Genomic DNA, 15,839 nt, shown 5'->3' on the forward strand with positions numbered 1-15,839 from the left:
GGTTAAAGCCTCTGCCTTTGGCTCAGGTCGTATCTCATGGTCCTAGGATCGAGCCCGCATCGGGCTCTCTGCTTCTCAGGAAGCCTGCTTCCTCCTCTCTCTCTGCGGGCCTCTCTGCCTACTTGGGATCTCAGTCAAATAAATAAGTAAAATCTTTTTAAAAATTGTTAAAGATTATTTATTTGAGAGAGAGAGAGAGCACCCACATGCACTCGCAAGCACAGGAGCAGGTCGAGGGGCAGAGGGAGAGAATCTAAAGTAGACTCCCTGCTGAGCACGGCCCCCCCCAACAACAACAACTTGGCTGAATCCCACATCCCTGAGATCATGACCTGAGCTAAAATCAAGAGTCAGACTCCCAATGGACTGAGCGCCCCCCCCACCATGTATTTGCAATCAGACAAGAATACCATTGGCTCTAACATGGGGATTGTGTGATGATTATCTTTCAACTAATTCAGATTTAGATTTTGTATAGGTATTGGTATGGAAGCACCCCAAAATTTGGCAGTCTAAAATGATGATCTCTTATTTCTCATGATTCTATGGCTTGGCCATGATCCTTTGGAGGCTGCATTCAGGTGGAGGGTCACCTGGGGACTGGAATCAGTGGGGTTGGCTAGGCTTCCCTCTCCCTTGGGTACTTGTCTTCAAAGAGACTGCCTGGGGTTTCTCCACAAGGCCATGGCAGCAGAATTCCAAGGGGACGAAACCCAAACCCAGTGTGCACGTGTAAACCAAACCTCTGTATTCCTCCCTTTGGTCAAAGCCAATCCCATGGCCAAACTCAAAGTCAGGCATCTTCATAAAGGCATGGATATGGGGGAGAGAAGGGCTGAGTCACTGGGGTCAATAATGTAACAAACTACTCCAGTCTTCCTGTGCATATTATCTTAAAGTAGAAGTCCTATCCCTCAAGGTGCTAACCTTAAAAAATAAAACTACCAGTTATTTCAGCAGCGAAACATATATATATATATATATATATATATATATATATATATTTTTTTTTTTTTTTTTTAGGAATAGCAGAGAATTATAATTTGTAACAAGCGAACTAAGGCAAAACCATAGGCAAATCTGGAGAACAAAGGAATGAAACCGTTTTTAATAGAGGAAAGGTGGAAGCTGGGATGACTATTATAAACAAAAAGTCCGTTAGAGTAAACTAGGATTTCAATGTATAGTGGCTTTTCTTTTTCTTTTTTTTTTTTTTTAAAGATTTTATTTATTTATTTGTCAGAGAGAGAGAGAGTGAGAGCGAGCACAGGCAGACAGAGTGGAAGGCAGAGGCAGAGGGAGAAGCAGGCTCCCTGCGGAGCAAGGAGCCCGATGTGGGACTCGATCCCAGGACGCTGGGATCATGACCTGAGCCGAAGGCAGCTGCTTAACCAACTGAGCCACCCAGGCGTCCCTATAGTGGCTTTTCATTGGCTGACTGTGACAATCACTCATTGGCTGGGCTGTTGCTGGGGGAGGAAGGAAAACTTTCTCCCTTCTGCTGGGATGGAGTAAAAATCGCATCCACTTGCAAGGTCCCTCTCCCTTCCTGTTGGGTCTGCAGTTGACAAGGAGTGCTAATGTGTGAGAGCTCTCCTTGCTGGCCTCTCAACTTCATTCTAAATGGTATCTTCTATTATTAATTCTCATATTTTCCCCTTTGGATCAACAACTGTCTGAAATCCTCACTGACCAAGAGTCAAGTTCTCCATATTTAGTGGTTTTTGTCTTTCCATGCTAGGAAGACCTTTCCTGGTTGCCATGCCCCATGTCAGAGCAAAAATGCATAAGAGTTGAAAACCACTGAAGGCCTCATTTGAGTAACAAGGAAGGTTAGGGGGGAGACCTCTCGGGCACTTCTCATCTATAGCCCATATTTTATTAAGATTGTAAGCTTTGGAGATCATCTTAAAGCATTGAGCCAGCATTGCCTTATTGGGTACATTTTTAAAAATTTTGACAGGTGACAAAATGTAAAACAAAATAATTATATAAAACAGAAGAAGTAACATGAAAATTCCAAATTGTATGGTGGTTTCCCAGGACTCTAGGTCTGAAAGTAGCCAATTAAAATATTTACTGGTATTTAATATTATGATTTTGGGAATAAAGTTTCTCTCATAATGGCAAAAATGTAGTCATGTATGCCTCCTGGAAGTCTCTGCTTAAAGAAACCACAAAAGCAAAATAGTGAATACTGCAAAGGTACACTGATAGAATTAACTGAGTGCATTTGTTAAGATACAGTACAGGTATAAACATGAAGCAACAGTTAATGATCATTTTGCAAAATAGCAAAACTGCAGAAGTGTTTTGAAACAGTGTTATCTCAAAAGAAGATTGTTTGGAACCAAATGTGTTATCAATAATATAGCCTATAAAGCTGTAAATTTAGAAACCATGACTTCGGGTAAAAATCTAGTCAGTGAATAGTTCAGATGAGAAAAGACTTTTGTGAATTCTGAACTTTCTAACGCTTCAGAAAATTTAATTGGTGAAAATTTAATTTGTCACAGGATCATGATGGGCTGTTTCTGAAAGGCCATAAGAGATTTCTCCTTTTTGTTTTTTGTTTTGTTTTGTTTTAAGATTTTTTATTTACTGGGGCACCTGGGTGGCTCAGTGGGTTAAAGCCTCTGCCTTCGGCTCAGGTCATGATCTCAGGGTCCTGGGATCGAGCCCCGCATCGGGCTCTCTGCTCATTGGGGAGCCTGCTTCCTCCTTTCTCTCTGCCTGCCTCTCTGCCTACATGTGATCTCTGTCTGTCAAATAAATAAATAAAATCTTAAAAAAAAAAAAAAAAGATTATTTATTTATTTATTTGACAGACAGAGATCACAAGTAGGCAGAGAGGCAGGTAGAGAGAGAGGAAGGGAAGCAGGCTCCCCGCTGAGCAGAGAGCCCAATGCGGGCCTCGATCCCAGGACCCTGGGATCACGACCTGAGCCGAAGGCAGAGGCTTTAACCCACTGAGCCACTCAGGTGCCCAGATTTCTCCTTTTTGTGTGAATTTGAAAATGCAGAGACAGAAGCAGGAACAATGAGAAAAAGGTTGATAGGCCTAGTCTGGACATCCTGGGAATGCCTTGTCAGATGTCGTCTGCTTCAGTTCCAGGAAATCTTTACTTTTTAGGTGACCAGATGGTGTGCAGGTCCAGCTAGGGTTTGGGGCTTTCTTTAGATGTGTCATGTGAATCCAAGAACCTATTTTCGGAACTTTGGTGGCATAAGGATTGGTTAGTAGTTCCTGATAAAGGCCTTTCCAGTGAGGTTGAAAAGAGTGTTTCTGGAGGTATCTTTTGAAATCTCCAGGTTGCAAGGTATGATGCTTTCATCTCCTGGGAGCACACTGCAAAAAGACTGCTTTACAAAGCATGGTTAGTTTTAATAGTAGTAATTAAGCATTTATAATATTGAAGTACATCTTTTATCAATTGTGGGTCAAAGGAAGCAAGGCCAAGTGTACTAGACATCTTGTGAGTATCTCAGAGGGTGAAAGCCTAAAGTTTCCAAGGGGGAGGATCCAAGATTTAGAAAGAGTAGCAACGCTTTGGGCCAAGGTATTTGGAGGTATCTACAAATTTTGCCAACTGATTCTTTTTTTTTAAAATAAGATTTTATTTATTTATTTGACAGACAGAGGCCACAAGTAGGCAGAGAGGCAGGCAGAGAGAGTGGGCGAAGCAGCCTCCCCACTGAGCAGAGAGCCCAATGTGGGGCTTGATCCCAGGACCCTGGGATCATGACCTGAGCCGAAGGCAGAGGCTTCAACCCACTGAGCCACCACGCGCCCCTTGCCAACTGATTCTTTTTTTTTTTTTTTTAAAGATTTTATTTATTTATCGGGGGGGGGGGGAAGCGAGCACAGGCAGGCAGAATGGCAGGCAGAGGCAGAGGGAGAAGCAGGCTCCCTGCTGAGCAAGGAGCCCGATGTGGGACTCGATCCCAGGACGCCGGGAACATGACCTGAGCCGAAGGCAGCTGCTCAACCAACTGAGCCACCCAGGCATCCCGCCAACTGATTCTTAATAGTGCTGTTAGTGTGTTCCATTAATCCTTAAGATTGAAGATGGTATGCACAATAAAAAAAGTGTAAAACGGGCCAAACAGCACAGACTTGTTGAAGCACCTGACCAGTAAAAGGGTTTCCCCAATCACTATGAAGTTCAAGAGGGGTTCCCCAGGCAGGGACAATCTTTTCTAACACAGTTTTCACAACAAAAGAAACAGTATCTTGTCCTGTCCTGTCCTGCCTTGTCTTTCAAGAGAAATCACAAACTATGACTAAAACAAATATACACCCACGAGATGGGGAAGCTGTAGGAAATCCATTTAGATGAATGAGATTCTTTGGATTATATTTTGGATGGGTGGGACAAGTGAGATAAGTGCTCTATGAGGCCTTATTAATATTTTCCCACCAATATTGATTTATAAATGTTATCATTTTGTCAGTAGACCAATGATTTAATGCTTGTACAGTGTTAAGTAGTAGGTATATTACAATTTCTGATAGGGCTGGATTCTTATTTGGTCCAAACCAGACTTCTCTTTTTATTAAGCCAACAATTAGATTTCCAATATTATTTTTCCCTCCCTGGTGCCAATTTTTGGGTATCTCTTGTTGTCAGTTTTTCCAAATTATCATTTGGGAGAATATCCCTTTGGACCACGACAGAGGTTTGGTTACTGGTTTCACTTGACCTCCAGGAAACTGAGAGTGGAATGCCTAGGAACCTTAATGATAGCCTGAGCAGGCAGCAAAGGTATGGCCGCTAATAAATTCTGGACTTAGGAGTCATTTTTAATTGGAGATTAGGAAGCCTTGTTGTTTCCATAACATTCCTAAGTCATGAGCTGCCCCAAAGGCATACCAACTGCTGGTATAAATGTTTGCTGGTTTATCCTTGCTGAAGGACGTACAACTCAACTTATTAGGCTGAAATAGCCAAAGGTAAGTAAATGTGCTGCCTCAATGACTTCAAAAGGAGTAGCAATAGCATACCTAGCACAAGATTTGCCATTTTCATCCCTTAAATAAGAACCATCAGTCAATCATGAAAAATCTGCATTGGGTAGAGGAGTTTCCTATAAATTGTCACAGAGACTCAAAAGGCAATCTGTCAGCATTAAGCTGAAGGGTTTCATCTGGCTCCAAGTGTGGCCCTTGTTTCAAGATCAGATCCTCTAAGTATTGAACCTGAGTTTAAGAAAACTGCAATTTTTCTCTGGAGAATTTATGTCTCTTTAAGGCCAAAAGTTTTAACAGGTGGACCCCTGTCTTCTGGTGAAGAGGTTTGGGAAGGGAGGCTGAGAAGCAAATCATCTATGTATTGTAACAAAGTAGAGCCTGCAGAAAACTGTCATCCAAACCAATTTTTAAGGTTTGTGAAAAGTAAAGACTCTGCAAAATCGTGGGCCATTACTGTCCAGCTCTATTTTCGTTGTTTCCAAGTGAAACCAAAAAAATATTGGCTATCCTTATCACCTGGAACATTAAAAATGCACTGTGTAGATTAACTGCAGTGAAAAATCTGTTTTCAGTGGGAATAGATGTCAAGAGCATATGGGGGTTTGGAATAACAGGAACAGCAGGGGGTCGAGAACAACAGGAATAACAGGGTTATTTATTGCTCAAAGGCCCTGAACAAACCTCCATCCTTAGACACTGGGTTTTCTCACAGGTAAAAGGGTGGTATTACAGGCACTGGTGCAGGGGATAATAAGTTCCTGAGCCTTGTAATCTTTAATTATGGGCTTGATGTCTTGAAGGGCTTATTTATGGGGTATTAATTGGAGGAGGGCGCTTTTGAGGGATCTGAATCTTGATGGAAAGTGTACTGTGGATTCTGCCAATATCAATTCAGGATTTTGCCCATAAAGAGGATGGTAGCAGGGTGCCTGGGTGGCTCAGTGGGTTAAAGCCTCTGCCTTCGGCTCAGGTCATGATCCCAGGGTCCTGGGATCAAGGCCCACATTGGGCTCTGTGCTCGGCAGGGAGCTTGCTTTCCCCTCTCTGTCTCTGCCTGCCTCTCTGCCTACTTGTGATCTCTGTCTGTCAAATAAATAAATAAAATCTTAAAAAAAAAGAGGATGGTAGCTAATCTAATAGGAACAAATGATTGGTGTCCCCAGACTCGGCCATAGCACTATAGCGTTGTTGGAGACAGGGCAAATTAAAAAATGTTGCAGAGTCATTTAATTATTTCCCTGACTATTTTGATTATTACTATCAAATTCTAGAAATATTCCCGCCACCTTTGGAAGAAAGGAACTCTGGCATGATACTTTTCCAAGAAATCTTGGCCCAGTTCATGAATAGAGGTGGAGAAGCCAAGAAGAAAAGGCTGTGTATCTCTCAAAGGGCTTAGACAAAAGGGAATAGGTTCAGAGACAAGAATCTGTTGAAGTTTATTAGAGAAGCCTGCTATTCAAACTGCTTTTATATCCTGAGGAAGGGGCTGCTTTATAGTAGTGGAGCTGAGCACTGAGGGTGTAGTGATGGTGTCAATACAGAGATTCATTCCCAATCTGGAGAATGGATTCTCCAAGCTGATTAAGAAAGAGGATTGAGGGGATGCCTGGCTGGCTCAGTTGGCAGAGCACGCAACTCTTGATCCCAGGGCTATAGGTTCAAGTCCCATGTCAGGTATAGACGTTACTTAAAAATAAAATCTTTAAAACAGAGAAAGAGAGAGAGAGAGGATTGGAAAGAGGGTTAGATTCCCATAATTGGGAATTAGGAGGACATTGGAAAGGCTGGCTAGAAAGCTGAAGGCACCTGGAACTCTTAAGCTGGTAGCAATCTTTTCTTCCAATGCCTTGGCTCTTTGCAATACCGGAGACTAGCAGGGAAGGGCTGGGTTTGTACAGGGGCCATTTGCCAGAGTTAAAAATGAAAAATTTTAGTGATCTCTCTTTTAGGTGACTCATCTAGGATGTGAGCAAACTAGTTTATCAAACTAACTATATTTGGGACTGGGGCGCCTGGGTGGCTCAGTGGGTTAAAGCCTCTGCCTTTGGCTCAGGTCATGATCCCAAGGTCCTGGGATCAAGCCCCGCATCGGGCTCTCTGCTCAGCAGGGAGCCTGCTTCCTCCTCTCTCTCTGCCTGCCTCTCTGCCTATTTGTGATTTCTGTCTGTCAAATGAATAAAATAAAAAAATCTTAAGGGACGCCTGGGTGGCTCAGTTGGTTAAGCGGCTGCCTTCGGCTCAGGTCATGATCCCGGTGTCCTGGAATCGAGTCCCACATCGGGCTCTTTCCCCCGCGGGGAGCCTGCCTCTCCCTCAGACTCTGCCTGCCACTCTGCCTGTGCGCTCGCTCTCTCTCTCTCTCTCTCTGACAAATAAATAAATAAAATCTTAAAAAAAAAAAACCTAACTATATTTGGGATGGACATAGTTTCCCATTTCATCCTGGTCCTTTTTCTTTTTTTTTTTTTTTTAAGGTATTTTATTTTTTAAAAAATTTTTATTTTTTTTTAATTTCTTTTCAGTGTTCCAGAATTCATTGTTTATGCACCACACCTAGTGCTCCATGCAATACGTGCCCTCCATAATACCCACCACCAGGCGCACCCAACCTCCCACACACCTCCCCTCCCAAACCCTCAGTTTGTTTCTCAGGGACCACAGTCTCTCATGGTTTGTCTCCCCCTCCGATTTCCCCCAACTCACTTCTCCTCTCCGTCTCCCAATGTCTTCCACGTTTTTCCTCATGCTCCACAAGTAGGTGAAACCATATGATAATTGATTCTCTGTGCTTGATTTATTTCACTCAGCATAATCTCTTCCAGTCCCATCCATGTTGATACAAAAGTTGGGTATTCATCCTTTCTGATGGAGGCATAATACTCCATTGTGTATATGGACCACATCTTCCTTATCCATTAGTCCGTTGAAGGGCATCTCGACTCTTTCCACAGTTTGGCGACTGTGGCCATTGCTGCTATGAACACTGGGGTACAGATGGCCATTCTTTTCACTACATCTGTATCTTTGGGATTTAACTAAAGGAGAAGGATCCTGGTTCAGCCCACTTATAAACATAGAGTTAAATGCTACCCAGGTGGATTCAACATCTGGAAGACCAGAATTCTTAAAAAGCAATTTGGACTCTTTTGTAATAGTTATGAACAGGTTCATCAGGCTTTTATGTGCAATCCTGAAATTCGTTTCAATCAGAGGCTTAGGAAAAGCTATTGTAATTGCTCTATGGAGATGTCCAGCAAGTGTTCTTGCATCTAACTTCTTGCCAAAAGTTAGGGATCTGTTTCTCTAAATTCTCTTCAGGATGTTCCCATTGGGTTAGTTCCATCCAATGTTTGGCCTCGTCCTCACCAACAAGCATGTGGACTAGTTGAGAGAAAACTGAGAAACCAAGTTGGTAAGTTTGAATACCTGTGTTAAATTCTTTAGCAAACTTATAGGGCCCCTAGTCCAGGGGACATAAAAAACTTAAGTTTATTTAGATGCTCAAGAGTTAAATTTAGAGAGACAGGTTTTAGTAGGTTCAGGAGAGGAGAAAGTAGAGAGAGATTCAGAGGAAAAGAGAAATCAGCAGGGAGAAAGAGGATAATGGTGCTGGAGACAAGGCCTGAGCACAGGGTGGCGGCCATGTCCACAGATGAAGATGGAGGCCTCAAAAGCCATTTTGATTCCTTTCAATTGTTTGTTTGCCTCAGTTAATTTAGAAATAGTATTTTGTAAAGAGGCAAACTTTGAATCCTGAAGAAGTCTGGAAGCCTCACGTTACAAATTAAAATAGGCATCCCCATTCAGTTATCTTTTTCTTGCCTTGTTTTCTTTTTTAGGAGCCATAGCCTTCTAATTCATTTTTGAATAAAACAACTTCAAGATGAAAAATTCCGCATAATGGATGTGAGTGTCCTAAACTGCTATTGGTTAAGTTAGTCCATTTAGTTACATATATGCATGCAGGGGCACCATAGTTCTTTAGACATAAAACTGGCCAGAGGCACCTGGTTTCAGCTCAGGTCATGATTTCAAGGGTCATAGGATAGAGCCCAGCCTAGGCTCAGTGCTCAGCAGGGAGTCTGCTTGAAAGACTCTCACCCTCTGACCCTTCTCCTACTTGCATTCTCCTTCTCTCTCCCTCAAATAAAAAATCAATCAATAAATAAAATCTTAAGAACTGGCCAGAGTCCCAGGAAGGAGAAGTGGGGCCCCCTCAAACATTTTGATGACTGGGATCCCATTTCTTGAAGGTTTCTCTTTAAACCTCTAAATAAATTCCTAAACAGCATAGTTTAAGAAGACAAGCCTGGTTCCAAAAGGAATCAGACCAAAGGCCACCACAGTTCCAGGAGAACAGTGTGGTTCTGAAAAGGAGTTGGATCAAAGGCCAGCACAGTTCCAACTGGCACAGTTCCAGCACAGTCTGATTCTGAAAGGAGTCAGACTGAAGGTCAAATTAGTACTCAGAAGAGACAAGGCCTTAAAACAGATCCTGAATAAGACCTGGAGGACTTGAACACAAAGAGAGGGAAGCTTGCAATGCAGAAGAAAAGTCACTCTCAAACTCCAGGGTCAGTGAGAAAGCAGTGAGTCCAACTGATCGGTCCTTGGATACCAGCACCAATTTGCTCACCAGCCTTGGAGTTGCTGGGGGTCCTCTCTGGGTCACAGTTCTCATCACCAAGTCATGTAACCTGAAAAAACAAAACCACCAGCTATTTTTTTTTTTTTTTAGAGATTCTATTTATTTATTTGACAGACAGAGATCACAAGTAGGCAGAGAGGCAGGCAGAGAGAGAGGAGGAAGCAGGTTCCCTGCAGAACAGAGAGCCGGATGCGGGGCTCAATGCGGGGCTCAATCCCAGGACTCTGGGATCATGACCTGAGCTGAAACAGAGGCTTTAACCCACTGAGCCATTCAGGCACCCCAACTGCCAGTTATTTTATCAGCAAAAATAAGTTCATTTGGGAATATCAGAGAAGTGCATCCTGGAGCAAGGAAACTAAGGCAAATCCATAGGCAAGCCCTGAGAACACAAGACTGCTCTCTTAGAGAAAGGGGGAGGCTGTTATAAACAAAGTCCACGGGATTAAACTGGGAGTTCAACGTATAGTGGCTTTTCATTGGCTGAGTTGTGACAGTTTCTCATTGGCTGGGCTGCTTCAGGGGGAGAAGGAAAAACTTTCTTCCTGAGTAACATTCTATTACATATATACCATATCTTCTTTATTCATTCATCAGTTGATGGGCATTTGGGCTCTTTCCATAATTTGGCTATTGTTGATGCTGCTGCAGTAAACAGTGGGGTGCATGTGCCCCTTCAAATTAGTATTTAGGTAAATATGTAGTAGTGCAATTGCAGGATTATAGGGTAGTTCTATTTTAACTTTTCAGGAAACTCCATACTGTTTTCGAGAGTGACTGCACCAGTTTGCATTCCCACCAACAGTGTAAGAGGGTTTCTCTTTCTCTGCATCCTCAGCAACACCTGTTTTTTTCCTGTGTTATTAATTTTAGCCATTCTGACTGGTGTGAGCTGGTATCTCACTGTAGGTTTGATTTGCAGTTCCCTGATGATGAGGGATGTTGAGCATCTTTTCATGTGTCTGTTAGCCATCTGTATGTTTCTTTGGAAAAACTTCTATTCTGCACATTTTTTTTTAAACTGGATTATTGGGGGGGGGGTGTTTGGATACAAACCTTTTATCAGATAAAGTTGGGCTGACTTACCTAGTTTTGCTGAAAACTTTGACCTGGCCTTCTAGATTTTTGAAGTTTCCACAGCTGAGATTCCTAAGTACTTCATTGTTTTCTCATACATTATAAACTCCAGTCCACCAGGCTTTCTTGTAGTGTCCTGCTCCCCTGAGTTTCAAATGCATCCTCTGAATAGTGACATCTTGTCCCAGGTTACCTGTGGTACACAGATTTCCAACATTTGTGAGTCAACATTTATGTATACTTTTTTTTTTTTAAGATTTTATTTATTTATTTGACAGAGAGAGAGATCACAAGTAGGCAGAGAGTCAGGCAGAGAGAGAAGGGGAAGCAGTCTCCTGAGCAGAGAGCCCGATGCGGGGCTCGATCCCAGGACACTGAGATCATGACCTGAGCCGAAGGCAGCGGCTTAATCCACTGAGCCACCCAGGCGCCCCAACATTTATGCATACTTTTAATCAATTTATAAGCATGTCCTTGGAGCTACCCTCTATCTCAGTTCTCACAAGAAAAAATACCTCCTCAAAGTACTTGGCCTTGATTTACCCAGGATGTTTCCTCTATTCACATGGTGGTGGGGGGGTACAAAACACTGAAATCAAACAATCTGTTCTTAACTTATAACTTTTTAACTTATGACTTTTTGGTAAAAACCAAAGCTTCTAGATCCTCATCTCTAAAGACCCCTTGAAAAAAGGCAGCCAGGCTGACAGGTGCACCTCTGGGAGAATTCAGGAACACTGCCTCGGTGAAGTCCCCAGTTTTGGAACCATTGCTTCAGCATCTTCACATAATCGTAAGTGACTATATTTCAAGTCATATAGGGAGGCCCACTCATTGGTATCACATTCTTCCGGAAGTGTAAACATTTTTACACTTTTCTTATCTAAGCAGCTATATTTGTTAGAAATCCCTCCCGTTCTTTGTAAGAGACCTTTTAAACAGAACTAGGACCAGTTTAGCCAATGCAAATTTAGCTAGAGTTTGCATGAAAAAGCAGAACTTCACAGAAGGAAAAAATATGTATCTGGTGGAGCAAGATGAGTTTCAGGAATTTTCAAAAAAAATACCCATAATATGGGGCGCCTGGGTGGCTCAGTGGGTTAAGCCTCTGCCTTCGGCTCAGGTCATGATCCCAGGGTGCTGGGATCGAGCCCTACATCGGGCTCTCTGCTCAGCGGGGAGCCTGCTTCCTCCTCTCTCTCTGCCTGCCTCTCTGCCTGGTTGTGATCTCTCTGTCCAATAAATAAATAAAATCTTTAAAAAAAAATACCCATAATAAACTTATACCCACTACAGTAACTTTTGTTACTGTGCCAGACTTTCTTTTCACCCATTTAGCCTGCTTTCCAGATTATTTTTTATTATGAACTATTTGAGAGATATGGAAGAACACACAAGACAAATATAATTTGTGGTGCATGATAATAAAATGAGTGCCCATGAAACCAACAATCAACTGAAAAGCTAGATGTCAACAGCTCTGTAGGCCCCTTCTCCATCACATCCTCCAGCCTTCCTCCCTGGGTAACTACTGCTTTGTTTTCATTCTCTTCTTATCTTTATAATTTTTTAAAAGATTTTATTTATTTATTTATTTGACAGAGATCACAAGTAGGCAGAGAGGCAGGCAGAGCAGAGAGCCTGATTCAGGGCTCGATCCCAGGACCCTGAGATCATGACCCAAGCCAAAGACAGAGGCTTAACCCACTGAGCCACCCAGGCACCCCTAGACTTGTCTTTTTTTTTTTTTTTTAAGTATTTTATTTATTTATTTGGCAGACAGAGATCACAAGTAGGCAGAGAGGCAGGCAGAGAGGCAGGCAGAGAGAGAGAGAGGAAGGGAAGCAGGCTCCCCGCTGAGCAGAGAGCCTGATGTGGGGCTCGATCCTAGGACTCTGGGATCATGACCTGAACCGAAGGCAGAGGCTTTAACCCACTGAGCCACCCAGGCGCCCCATAGACTTGTCTTTTTAACACAGTATCTGTGAACTGTAATGTCTGAACTCCCATATATGGCGTGTAAGCCCCTGAATGAAGTGAGTTTTTCTGTTTCTCCAGTCTTATATCCCACCACTTCCCTAGTCCTTCCCTATACTTCAAATACACCAAGCTACTGGCAGTTTCCTCAATGGGCTATGCTCATTCACAAATCCGTACTAATTCCTTTGCTCAGATTCTCTCCTTTGTCTTCTTTTTTCCAATCCCATCTCTACCTGTTGTTAGACTTGAAAATTCCTTACCTTGAACATCTAGTTCAGTCTTTTCCTTAATGAACCCTTCTTTAGCCTTTCCCTCTCCTGAGCACAGTTTGCTCAGCCTTGATTGGCAGCTATGGGGTAGGCCCTGTTCTGGTCCAGGGGTTACAAAATAAATAAGACCAAGTTTCAGCCTCAAGGGATTCATAGGGATTCATATTCCAGTAGAAGGACCCACCAAGTTGTGGGGTTTATCATGCCATCTTTCTGTTACCATCATAAACTAGATGGTCTTATAATGGCATTTTATACTGGATGCTGAGTTCTTTGTACACATAAGTATCTGGGTCTCTTGATGTTTATATTTCCATTCCAAATTACCAAATTTTATTCTAGTTTTATACAAAGACAGGGGGATAACTTAAAGTATCTGCTTCCCGCACTAGGCCATGGGCTCTTCTAGAAAATGAATCCTGTATGACTCATCTTTGTGTACACAGTAGGCACTTTATAAGGAATGGTCAAATGAATTAGTTCCCCCGGTTCTTACATTTTGTCATTCGAGTATCACTTCTGCAGAAGCTCACACAGAATGATGAACTGCTGCCTCCTCTCTATTCTGGTTTTACTTCCTACAGACTTCTGTAAGGGCCTATTCAGCCAGAGCAGCCCCACCCTGGTTGAACTGCCATTTTGCTGTAAAGCTTAAATTGACCTTGTCCCCCACCAGGGGAACTTATTTACAAGCAAGTCCGGGAAACCAGTCCCAGGTAACAAAGTCCAAATACAAGGGTGGGTCAGGCCAGGTAGAAGTATTCAATCAGTGGGGGCGCATACTGTCTCCTAGCTACCAAGGAGTATGGGCCCTGCCCTTTGGGCACATTTTGGGCACCAATTCTGAACTAGGTGATAGGCTGGTTCAAATGTCTACTAGGGTAAATTGTAATTCAATTGGTTGCCTAGCATCACTGTGGAGTTTCCTGTGTGTTACAATCTCATTGGCCACCTGTGTGTGGTCAGACCCAACCACATGGCCTTTGCTCTATAAAAGTTAGTCTGGAAAGCAGGGAGGGGTCGTCCTCTCTGTAGGGGCTGCCCCGACCCTTTTGTTTGACGGTCAGTTTGATTCCTGATGCTTGGCATGAAATAAAGCTTTGCTTGACTTTCACTTTGTATCAGTCTCGCTCCTTTAATCACGGACCCATTATTAGGGTACCCAATTTGGGGGGACCCAACACTTCCATTTTAACCTCTAACATTTTATAATACTTTATATTTTTGCTCTCCACGGAGATAATTTTTTTAAAACTGTATTCCCTGTGTCTCGTGCCTGGCATAAAGAAAGTGATCAATGGGGGCACCTGGGTGGCTCAGTGGGTTATACCTTTGCCCCCAGCTCAGGTCATAGTCTCAGGGTCCTGGGATTGAGACCTGCATAGGGCTCTGCTTAGCAGAGAGCCTGCTTCCCCCTCTCTCTCTGCTTGCCTCTCTGCCTGCTTGTGCTCTTTCTCTCTCGCTCTCTCAAATAAATAAAATCTTAAAAAAAAAAAAAAAAGAAAAGAAAAAGAAAAAAGTGATCAGTGAAGGGAGATTGAAGTTTTTCGTTCTAGCTCAAAAACGCAACCCCACCAAGCTAGTCTTTGAAATGCCAATTGCTGAAATCACTCAAAGTTAAAGTAATTTAAATTGTAAAAACTTAAAGCTTAAATAGTTAAAAGATAAAACCTTCTAGTTAAGAGGGGTTATATTTGGCCAGTTAATGAATTAACTATTTAAAAGTAAAATGGAACTTACTGAGTTTTAGCTAACTGAAAGAAGTATCCTCTGGGTTTCATGCATCAGAAGGATCTTCAGAACAAGGAATGGCTTTAAGCCAAATCAAGACGTTAGGACTAAGAACGCCTTGAAGTTTCTCCACAGTAGGTGGCGCTCACTTCATAGTGTTCACTGGTCCTTAAGCCGGCCGGTTTTCTCAAAGACTGACTTGGGGATGGAAAAGTATGGTCCTCTGCATTCATTATGTATAATAAGGGCAGAGTATGTAATTGCTACAAGGATTAAAAAATAAACATGGTATTAAAAATAAGTATTGTTGGGGCACCTGGGTGGCTCAGTGGGTTAAGCCGCTGCCTTCGGCTCAGGTCATGATCTCAGGGTCCTGGGATCGAGCCCCGCGTCGGGCTCTCTGCTCAGCGGGGAGCCTGCTTCCTCCTCTCTCTCTCTCTGCCTGCCTCTCTGTCTACTGTGATCTCTCTATGTCAAATAAATAAACAAAATCTTTAAAAAAAAATAAAAATAAATAAAAATAAAAAAAAATAAAAATAAGTATTGTTAATATTTTATCCAGCTTCTGTTGATTAGTACTTGGAACACTTGGGCAAGCTTCTTTGGCTGAATGACTTAATCAATAATCTGCTTAGAAGAGGGGAAGGTGAGGGTGGTAATTTAGCAGGATACGAAGTTAATTTACTCATATATTTTAAATTATTTATTTATTTAAGTAATCTCTACACCCAATGCGGGGCTCGAACTCACAACCCGGAAATCAGGCATCACAACCCGGAAATCGGAGCTGAGCCAGCCAGGTGCCCAAGGACATGAAGTCATTTAATGGAGCATTTGAAAGTTAGGAATTATGCAGAGTTGCAGTTCTATAAAATGGAGATATTAATACTACTTCACTCTATTTTTAAAGCTAACATTTGGGGCACTTGGGTAGCTCAACTGGTTAAGCATCTGCCTTTGGCTCAGGTCATGATCCCAGGGTACTTGAATCAAGCCCCTGGTTGGGCTTCCTGCCACAATGGGCCTCCTCTAGCTCCCTGTTCAGTGGGGGAGTCTTCTTCTCCCTCTCCGCTTCCCACTCTCTCTCCGTGTGCCCCCCTGTGTGGCTCTGTGCGTGCATGTACTCTCTCTCTCAAGTAAATAAATAAAATCTTAAAAA

The sequence above is a fragment of the Mustela erminea genome, chromosome 10 (assembly GCF_009829155.1).
Source record: "Mustela erminea isolate mMusErm1 chromosome 10, mMusErm1.Pri, whole genome shotgun sequence".
Lineage (NCBI taxonomy): Eukaryota > Metazoa > Chordata > Mammalia > Carnivora > Mustelidae > Mustela > Mustela erminea.